This window comes from Nerophis ophidion, linkage group LG02, assembly GCF_033978795.1.
Source record: "Nerophis ophidion isolate RoL-2023_Sa linkage group LG02, RoL_Noph_v1.0, whole genome shotgun sequence".
NCBI classification, from domain to species: Eukaryota; Metazoa; Chordata; class Actinopteri; order Syngnathiformes; family Syngnathidae; genus Nerophis; species Nerophis ophidion.
Genome location: NC_084612.1, coordinates 37,475,694 through 37,486,202, shown reverse-complemented (window position 1 = coordinate 37,486,202; position 10,509 = coordinate 37,475,694).

The following is a 10,509-nucleotide window of genomic DNA, read 5'->3' as shown; positions in this document are numbered from 1 at the left end:
GGCATTCCACCGGACCATTAACAGGGTGTTGGAATGTGGTAACATGACTCCGTCACGTCTACTCTCCGTAGTACAGCTTGCACCCGGTACCAAGATAGTTCTTTCAACAACTTTGATGCTGCTTTGACAATTATTTTGATCTTCTCAGTCTTATTTTTACTTTCATTTTGTATCAAAGCTGAGTTGTGCTCTCTGGTTTATTTTGCAAATGAACCGACAGAACATGATCATGTACAAGACTCGCCTACCCACAATGCACTGCAACCCAACGCTCCTGGTCGGATGTTTTTTTCGGGGTTCATGGAGAGATGCGGTAAAGAGTGGTAGCCAAGACACACGGTCACACACGGTCACACACGGTCACACACGGTCACACTCGGCAATTATTTTGACCTGGGGAGCAGATATAGAGGAAAAAATGTGTCTGGGGGGCCGGGATATCTGATTTTCAGGTACAAAAAACTTCACAATGACACAAAATAAACACAACAGTTAAACCTCACACTAAAAACAAGACATTGACTTGTACGTTCAAAAGACAGAATAGAACAAGTCAAGACATGCAATGCCATCTACAAAATGTTATGTAAATGTTAGTCATTACACACGCGGCTATGGTTTTGATGTATTTGTTACAGACATGTTTACGTCAAGTAACATCACATGGTTCCATTTGCACCTTTCAACAAATCTGAAAAGGAATATTAAGAAGTAAAACTTATATTTAATCCTACCTCTTCTCCGAGCACACGGTGACTGTACATACGGGTCGAAAAATGTTGACCTAATTCAGCATTTCTCAAAGTGTGGGGAATAGAGACATGACAGGTGGGGCGCGAGGAAAGGGAGGAAATTTTTATTTTTGATTTTTTTTACTATGCTTTCATTTTCTATACACACTGTAAATCACTTTGTGATTCTGTCTGTGAAATCCGCCGTATAAATAAATGTAAATTACTTATTTTTCCTGTAGGCTTTAAATTTCTCGGCAGGAGCGAAAGTTTGACAGACATAGCAACAGTAACTTTTGCAGGCAGGGCTAAGAGGAACAAACTTTCGCGCGGATGGGTAGCAGGCTAATGTGCGGACCACAATTACACAAAATGGATACATTTGCAACTCGCACCTCAAAGGTCTGCGGAGAAACAAAAATATGACGGGTCTAATCAACCAAAAAGTCAACCTAAAAGAAAATATGGCGAAGGGTATCTTGCTCTTGGATTCACGGCAGCGGAGGTGGGGGCAGAGGAGAGACCCCTGTGTGTTCTTTGTCTAAAACGGCTAGCAGCAGACAGCCTGAGACCCAACAAAGTAAAGAGACAACTCGAGACCACACATGATGTCCAATAAATTGTTTTGTTGGGGCGATGGGGGTAGGTGGGCCTTGAGTCTAAAGTGGTGATGACAGAAAAAAAAAAAAGTTTGAGAAGCCCTGACCTAATTGTACGGATCTCACTTTAAACGGCAAACCGATCATTTAAATGTTTTCACTTTGAATATGAAACGAGGAGTAAAATGTACAATGTACAATATTATCAATTATTTCACAAGGACATGTTTTAAGGATATTGTACAGTATAATTAAATCTAAAATGAATGTGATCACTTTCAGGATCATTTTATTTTTAGCCAGTAAACAACTGTTATGTACTTTTGAATCGGGTTTTCAAAAAAAAAAAAAAAGGGAGGGACAATCAAGGATCAACAATGGCACGACTTTCACTAACTTGCGTGAGGTCAAAAGACAAGAGATTTTAGACCAATGCTGCTTTGGATCTGTTCCTGCTAAACTAGTAAGTGACTTTCAATGCTCAAATCAGAATAATAATACTAATTTTAGCTACTGGAAATTTGTGTGGTAGCAATAAATACCCACCAGCGCGATACTTTGCAGTTCCACACTGACCAACCACGCAACAAACTCAAAAGAACTGTACAAGGAAAAAACAATGCAGTGACTTCGAACTGCAAATATAAGGTTTGAGTAAAATATGTAGGTTGGTGTGAATGTTGTCCGTCTATCTATGTTGACCCTGCGATGAGATGGCGACTCGTCCAGGGTGTACACCTCCTTCCACCCGATTGTAGCTGAGATAGGCGCCAGCGACCCCCACGTCCCCAAAAGGGAATAAGTGGTAGAAAACGAATGTAGGTTCCTACTGTGGAAAGTTCAGTAATACAGAATCATTGTGGCATTATCGTGTCAGTTGGACGCTATATGCGCTAGTCCTCATGGTAAATGTGGTTTTCCTTTTGGGAAAACGCCATCGCTTTGGTTCACTGGTGCGGCCAATATAAACCAAAACTGAAAATTCTTAAGTGGGGCTTTAAGTAGAGTTTATAAATCTTGTATCTGTGCCACATATAGCCTTATTTCAGTGTCAACAGTCTCCAGCTTACTTGCTACACATGTTTTGGCTCTGCCCATCCCTGTGCAGTTATTGGACCGACATTTTTAATACTTTGTCTCTTGTTGTAATTACCTACTAGGCCTTCTTTACCTTTATTTGATGTTGTATCTTTATGTTAGCAATTGGGACTTTTTGAATGAAATTGTCTGTGGCTCCATGTTAACGAAGTTGCCTGTACTATTTGACTGATGCATTTTATTGATTGATTTATTATTTTTCTTTCTTTTTCGTTTTGTCTCCTCAGACAAAAAATTTGGTAACTTTGTTTGTTTTATAACTTGTGCCAGGATAGCAGTAATTGCACAAAGGCATTCTTCTTCTTTTAGTTTTCTGACAGCACGTAGGCGTTCGCATCAACTTTCGTCTTTTTAACAAATGGGTAAAGGGGGAATGATGTATGCCGTAAAACTAGTTGGCACATTTAATATTTAATAATAATGAATATTGTAAAATTCTATAATTTTTGTTATTTAAAGGGGAAAACCCGATTCAAAAGTACATAACAGTTGTTTACTGGCTAAAAATAAAATGATCCTGAAAGTGATCACATTCATTTTAGATTTAATTATACTGTACAATATCCTTAAAACATGTCCTTGTGAAATAATTGATAATATTGTACATTGTACATTTTACTCCTCGTTTCATATTCAAAGTGAAAACATTTAAATGATCGGTTTGCCGTTTAAAGTGAGATCCGTACAATTAGGTCAGGGCTTCTCAAACTTTTTTTTTTTCTGTCATCAGCACTTTAGACTCAAGGCCCACCTACCCCCATCGCCCCAACAAAACAATTTATTGGGCATCATGTGTGGTCTCGAGTTGTCTCTTTGCTTTGTTGGGTCTCAGGCTGTCTGCTGCTAGCCGTTTTAAACAAAGAACACACAGGGGTCTCTCCTCTGCCCCCACCTCCGCTGCTGTGAATCCAAGAGCAAGATACCCTTCGCCATATTTTCTTTTAGGTTGACTTTTTGGTTGATTAGACCCGTCATATTTTTGTTTCTCCGCAGACCTTTGAGGTGCGAGTTGCAAATGTATCCATTTTGTGTAATTGTGGTTCGCACATTAGCCTGCTACCCATCCGCGCGAAAGTTTGTTCCTCTTAGCCCTGCCTGCAAAAGTTACTGTTGCTATGTCTGTCAAACTTTCGCTCCTGCCGAGAAATTTAAAGCCTACAGGAAAAATAAGTAATTTACATTTATTTATACGGCGGATTTCACAGACAGAATCACAAAGTGATTTACAGTGTGTATAGAAAATGAAAGCATAGTAAAAAAAAAATCAAAAATAAAAAATTTCCTCCCTTTCCTCGAGCCCCACCTGTCATGTCTCTATTCCCCACACTTTGAGAAATGCTGAATTAGGTCAACATTTTTCGACCCGTATGTACGGTCACCGTGTGCTCGGAGAAGAGGTAGGATTAAATATAAGTTTTACTTCTTAATATTCCTTTTCAGATTTGTTGAAAGGTGCAAATGGAACCATGTGATGTTACTTGATGTAAACATGTCTGTAACAAATACATCAAAACCATAGCCGCGTGTGTAATGACTAACATTTACATAACATTTTGTAGATGGCATTGCATGTCTTGACTTGTTCTATTCTGTCTTTTGAACGTACAAGTCAATGTCTTGTTTTTAGTGTGAGGTTTAACTGTTGTGTTTATTTTGTGTCATTGTGAAGTTTTTTGTACCTGAAAATCAGATATCCCGGCCCCCCAGACACATTTTTTCCTCTATATCTGCTCCCCAGGTCAAAATAATTGCCGAGTGTGACCGTGTGTGACCGTGTGTGACCGTGTGTGACCGTGTGTCTTGGCTACCACTCTTTACCGCATCTCTCCATGAACCCCGAAAAAAACATCCGACCAGGAGCGTTGGGTTGCAGTGCATTGTGGGTAGGCGAGTCTTGTACATGATCATGTTCTGTCGGTTCATTTGCAAAATAAACCAGAGAGCACAACTCAGCTTTGATACAAAATGAAAGTAAAAATAAGACTGAGAAGATCAAAATAATTGTCAAAGCAGCATCAAAGTTGTTGAAAGAACTATCTTGGTACCGGGTGCAAGCTGTACTACGGAGAGTAGACGTGACGGAGTCATGTTACCACATTCCAACACCCTGTTAATGGTCCGGTGGAATGCCAGAAGTTTGATAGCAACCGAACATGAATTAAAGGGATGTATTAAAAATATGAAAACTAAACCACGTATAATTTGTATTCAAGAAACAGGGCTGAAGCCAAAATTAAACTTTATAATAAAAGGATATATAACGATTCGTAAAGATAGGAATGAAGGGTAAAGAGGATGATGTGCCACATTTATCAAAGAAGATGTAGTCACGGGTAAAGAAACAGCAGAACCTTTAGCAAAAACATTTGTTGAAGTGCACAGTAATGATAATTTGAGAAATGTGGAAAAACAAAAGAGAGAAAAAACAATGAGTTTAAATATTGGGGAAATGATGGAAGACAACGTTAATATAGCTTTACCAACACTATGGATATGACATTTTCTTTGAATGAAATGGTTCGAATTTTGAAAAAGGTTAAAAATACGTCACCGGGGAAAGACCTAGCGGGTTATCAAATGATCAAAAACTTAGGTGGCATCGTCAAAGAAGTGGTCTTGAAATGATATGACAGGATATATGAAGAAGGAGAATGACCGGCAGAGGGGAAAATGAGCGGTAACAATTCCAATATGCAAGTCAGGGTAAGACCCGGAAGAGGCAGGAAATTATAAATTTGGGGAAAAGTAATGGAAAAAAAAAAAAGATTAATGAAAGACTAGTATATTATTTAGAGTCAAAAGAAATAATCAAAAAACTAACAAAGTGGTAAATAATGTTCAAGACTGGGGAACGGCTTGAGGTTTAAGATTCTCTGTTGGAAAGACAAAAGTCATACATTTTACAAAGACAAAAGTACCAAACAAGCTCCAAATAAAAACTCTAAGGTGAAAATATAGAAGAGGTACAAGTATTTAAATATTTAGGAATATGGTTTGATAAAAATATGAACTAGTCAACCCACATCAGCAAAATAGATTTGATTAGATTAGATTAGATAGTACTTTATTTATTCCTTCAGGAGTGTTCCTTCCGGAAAATAAAAAAAATAGGGGAAAAAGTAAAAAGGTGTTAAATATAATGAGGTCTTTGAGGGGTAATGATTGGGGGGCTGATAGGTTGACGTTGAAAACAATACATGTATATATTTATAACTTTAATTCCATCTGTTATTGATTACGGATGCATTATTTACCAATCTGCTTCAAAAACATGACTTGGGAAAATAGACCGGATCCAGTCACAGGCTTTAAGGTTATGTTGTGGAGCTACTACATCAACCCTAGTGCCAGTATTACAAGTAAAAATGAACGAAAAACCTTTGGACAAGAGGAGAGATCAACTCTCAGCAGTTTATCGGGCAACTTTAAAAGGATCCAAGCAAGGATATCCGACTTGTCCAGTGCTACCAATCTGCCAAGAAAAAGAGAAAACAAAAAAAGAATAGTTTTGGGTGGATTATAGGAGACATATGTAATAAAGTTAAAATTGACAATATTAAAGTTAGTCCTACAGTACCAATGCCTGCAATACCACCGTGGATGTTTGATAACCCAAAAGAAAACATGCAATTACTAAAGAATAGAAATTTAAATAGTTACCGGATAGAAAAATGGATTGAGATATGATATATACGGATGCATCAAAAACTATATAAAAAAAATAAAGGTAAGAGCTGTAGCAGTTATCCCACAAGGAAACATAGTATTAAATAAAATAATCAGTGATAAACTATCTGTTTTTACGGGGGAATTGGTAGCAATTTATATGGCAGTTAACTGGATAGAGGAAAACAAAGCAAGGAAAGTAGTTGTGTGCTCGCAGTCCAACAGTGCATTGATGAGCATAAAAAAACATAGCATCAGAAACAAGACAAGATTTAGTTTATGAAATAGTTCAGGTAATCTATAGAATAAATAAAGCGGGAGGTGTGGTAACATTTCTTTGGGTTCCTTGGAAGATATTGTAGGATGGAATTCACAACACATAGGATATAAAGCATTATACACGTATTTAAAAAACATTGGGTTAAATAAAAGAATATAAAGTAGGGATCCATCTTGATCCACACTCCATTTCAACCAGAAGGTTGCTTGGCGGAAACAACCGCCCACCTCCGGAATCAGTCCCCGCCCATTCCCCTTAGGCGCGAAATTCATTTGAGCGAAAGACATTGGAATGAGAGGAGCTCTTTAAAGCTCCTGAGAATCTTAAAAAGCTTACAGAAAACGAGAAAAACTTACAGCGGGTGCCTGTCGGACATTCACCGTCGTTTTCGATGATTTCCCCTCGGAGCAAGGATTCGATGTCTGGAGTCTTTGGCGCAATCAAGCCTTCTCCTCTGCCTGGAACGGCCGTTGACGGACCCGCCAGCTTTAAGGGAGACGAGCGAGCCGGAGATGTAAGTAAATATATGTATATATGTATTGTATACCGCATGTTTTTTTTCTTGTAAAATGAGAATCATTTGACTCACCAGACTGCGATTGTGTTAAAACGATCGCGTTAGGATCTTACGGCAAATCCTCTATAAAACAAAATAATGAATACACACAATATTAAATAATTCGAAGGTTTAAACACACCTCGATAATCATCTTCCAACTTTGTAAGACCGTTTAAGCAAAGTTCATCGTCTTTCACTTCGTCGTCATCGGCTGGTAAAAAAAAAGTATTACAACGTCGTACAAGTGCAATGCTTTTAACGTTTAAATGCTTAAATGGAGTTAAACCAATGTCTAATAACATGGTAAAGCAGAGGTAATGGTGTGTGTGTGTGTGTGTGTGTGTGTGTGTGTGCGTGTGTGTGTGTGTGTATGTGTGTGTGTGTGTGTGTGTGTGCGTGCGTGTGTGTGTGTGTGCGTGCGTGTCCTGTTGATTCAAACGGTCATAAACATTTAAACTGTCAGATGGGAAGTCAGTAAAAACTGAACCCTCCTTTTGTCCCCCAAACTGACCTGTTGATTCAAACGACCGTAAAGACCAGTTGCTACGTGACACTGTGTTCTGCGATAGTTTTTTCCATCTGTTTAAATATGTTTTCGTGAGGTACGGAAGTTGTTTCAGTGCGTACGAGTGTGTGTGTGTGTGTGTGTGTGTGTGTGTGTGTGTGTGTGTGTGTGTGCGTGTGTGCGTGCGTGCGTGTGTGTGTGTGTGTGTGTGTGTGAAGTGTGTGTGTGTGTGCGTGTGTGTGTGTGTGTGTGTGTGTGTGTGTGTGTGTGTGTGTGTGTGTGTGCGTGTGTGTGCGTGCGTGTGTGTGCGTGTGTGTGTGTGTGTGTGCGTGTGTGCGTGTGTGTGTGTGTGTGTGTGCGTGTGTGTGCGTGTGTGTGCGTGTGTGTGCGTGTTCACCAAAAACTTCCCAATCCACGGTAGATAACGATGAAAATATCGAGAAAGGGCTTCCGTCTCTTCTTTCTTTTAGCTGAAATAAGCAGATATCACCCATTTCGTATCTGAATACAAATCCAAAAGATCCCTCCATCCCGTACGCATCCAAATCCCATTTCTCACGCAAAGACTCGGTCGGCGGCATCTGAATACGATTTAGAAACACTCGACTTTTTTGCGGAGCGTCAATGTAAGTTTTATTATTTTTATAAATCGAAACAGGCGTTTCACTAATCATGACCGAATCGAACAAAGTCTTTACGCTAACGTATAAAGCTCCAAATAATGACTAAGCCTTACACCGCCCTTTTGTACCCCTCCTCTACGTGTGCGTGTGTGTGTGTGTGTGTGTGTGTCCACATCTCCACACGTAACATTCCCAGCCATCAATACATCGAAATCTGGAAGTTGTTTCAAACGATCGTAAACATTTAAACTATCAAATATATGGTCACATGCTGCTCAGATGACATTGCTTTCTTAAAAAAACTGAACCCTCCTCTGTTCCCTGTCAGGTCTTAACTCCACCCTCTTCCTGGTTTAACCACTCCCACCGCAGGTCTTAACTCTGCCCTCTTTCTGTTTAAAACTCCACCCTCTTCCTGGTTTAACCACTCCCACCGCAGGTCTTAACTCCACCCTCTTCCGGGTAAGCCACACCCACTTGACCTTGATATTTGAACCTGACATTTGAACCTGACCTTTAACCTTGACCTTTAACCTTGACCCCCTCATAAATCATTAACCTTTGAACTTGACCCCTCATAAATCATTGACCTTTGACCTTGAGGGTCATAAATCATTGTTTTATGGGGGGTCATAAATCACTTTTGACTAAAGGTAGGGACTTAACTTCTCTCCCAGGACTGCAGGAACTTCGTATTGTGAGGCAGACGCACTAACCCCTCTGCCACCGTGAAGAATATCAATGGCATATCAAATAAAATTTAAATAAAAATGTTATGCCTTTTTTTCTATTTGCAATCTTCTGAGGTAAATATAAATTTTTTTCCCACAGGCTAATACATTCGAAAATAAAATAACAATAATGAATAAACCAAACATTCAAGCATTGAAGTAGCAAGAGAAAAGGCATGAATAAAACATTAATTATTGGTCAGTTTGCTGGAAGTTTCCCGGAAGAGTTAGAGCTGCAAGGGTTTCTGGGTATTTGTTCTGTTGTGTAACGGTGCGGATGTTCACCCGAAATGTGTTTGTCATTTTTGTTTGGTGTGGGTTCACAGTGTGGCGCATATTTGTAACAGTGTTAAAGTTGTTTATACGGCCACCCCTCAGTGTGACCTGTATGGCTGTTGACCAAGTATGCATTGCATTCACTTGTGAGTGTGTGTGTGTGTGTGTGTATAAAAGCCACAAATATTATGTGACACGCTGTTAGTATGGAGGAAAAGCGGACGTGACGACAGGTTGTAGAGAACGCTAAAGGCAGTGCCTTAAATGCACGCCCCCAATAAAGTTGTCCAGGTGGAAATCGGTATAAATTCCGGAGAATGGTTGCCCCGGGAGATTTTCGGGAGGGGCACTGAACTTCGGGAGTCTACCGGGAAAATTAGGAGGGTTGGCAAGTATGAGTATTAGCGGTGAATGCGGTGTTACAGCGGCACCGACACTGTATAACACCAGCGGGCCAGCTCTAATGATTTGGCCCGCGGGCCAGAGTTTGACACCCATGCTTTAAAGTAAGTGAATAGCAACCTGTACAATTAGACATAAACATGGTACATTTTGCTTGACAATGATGTCTTGTACATTAAACATTTCAGTGGATACTATGTTATAAAAGGAAGTTAAAAAAAATAAAATAAAATAAAGAACACTTTGGCCCAAAATGGCTGACAACAATCAAAATATCGAATAATGCCGAAAAATGGAAATACAACAAAAACTGCATTACAGTTCAGAATCTGTACACAATATGGTATAAAACGATATTTACATGAACAAAAAAATGTGTTGTCACAACAGGTCTTGTTTTTTTTTGTAATATATATTTTTTATTATTTTGTCTTAACTTCGCACATTGTTAAAGCGATATCTCAATAATTATTTGATATGTTTTCCTCAAATTTGGCACAAACTCAAACTATGATTATTATATTATTTAATGTCAAGTGTGCTGTAACCTCACATTCTATTTTTAAAGTATTTAACTTAAGTAACTAAAATAAATAATTCAATTATTGCGGTTCTACTTGAAACCCGTTTTGTGGCCGGCGGACCAATTGTCTATCAAGTTTGTCTAATCATGTTCAAATTAACCATAGGATTGTTTCGATCATTTATTGCGAAATTCCCACTATCATTTTCTTGACAATGGCTGCAGAACGTAATTGCATTTTTTTTTCATCCAACTGCGGTAAAAAATGGATGGATGGATGAATGTGACTTCGTCCTCTTCCTGAAAGATAATGTAGATTTGCGCAAACCATAGACTTAATTCACCAAATTTGCTGGTCAGTGTCGCATGCAAGTCAGGCAGGCAGAGAGGGGGAAGGTGTCGCCCTCTCGCGGCATCTTCTCCATACATTACATAATGGGAGGATCTGTGGGGACAGCCCAGTGCAATACATTCACAGGTATTTGCAAAGATAATAAACACATTTTAGTATTCAAA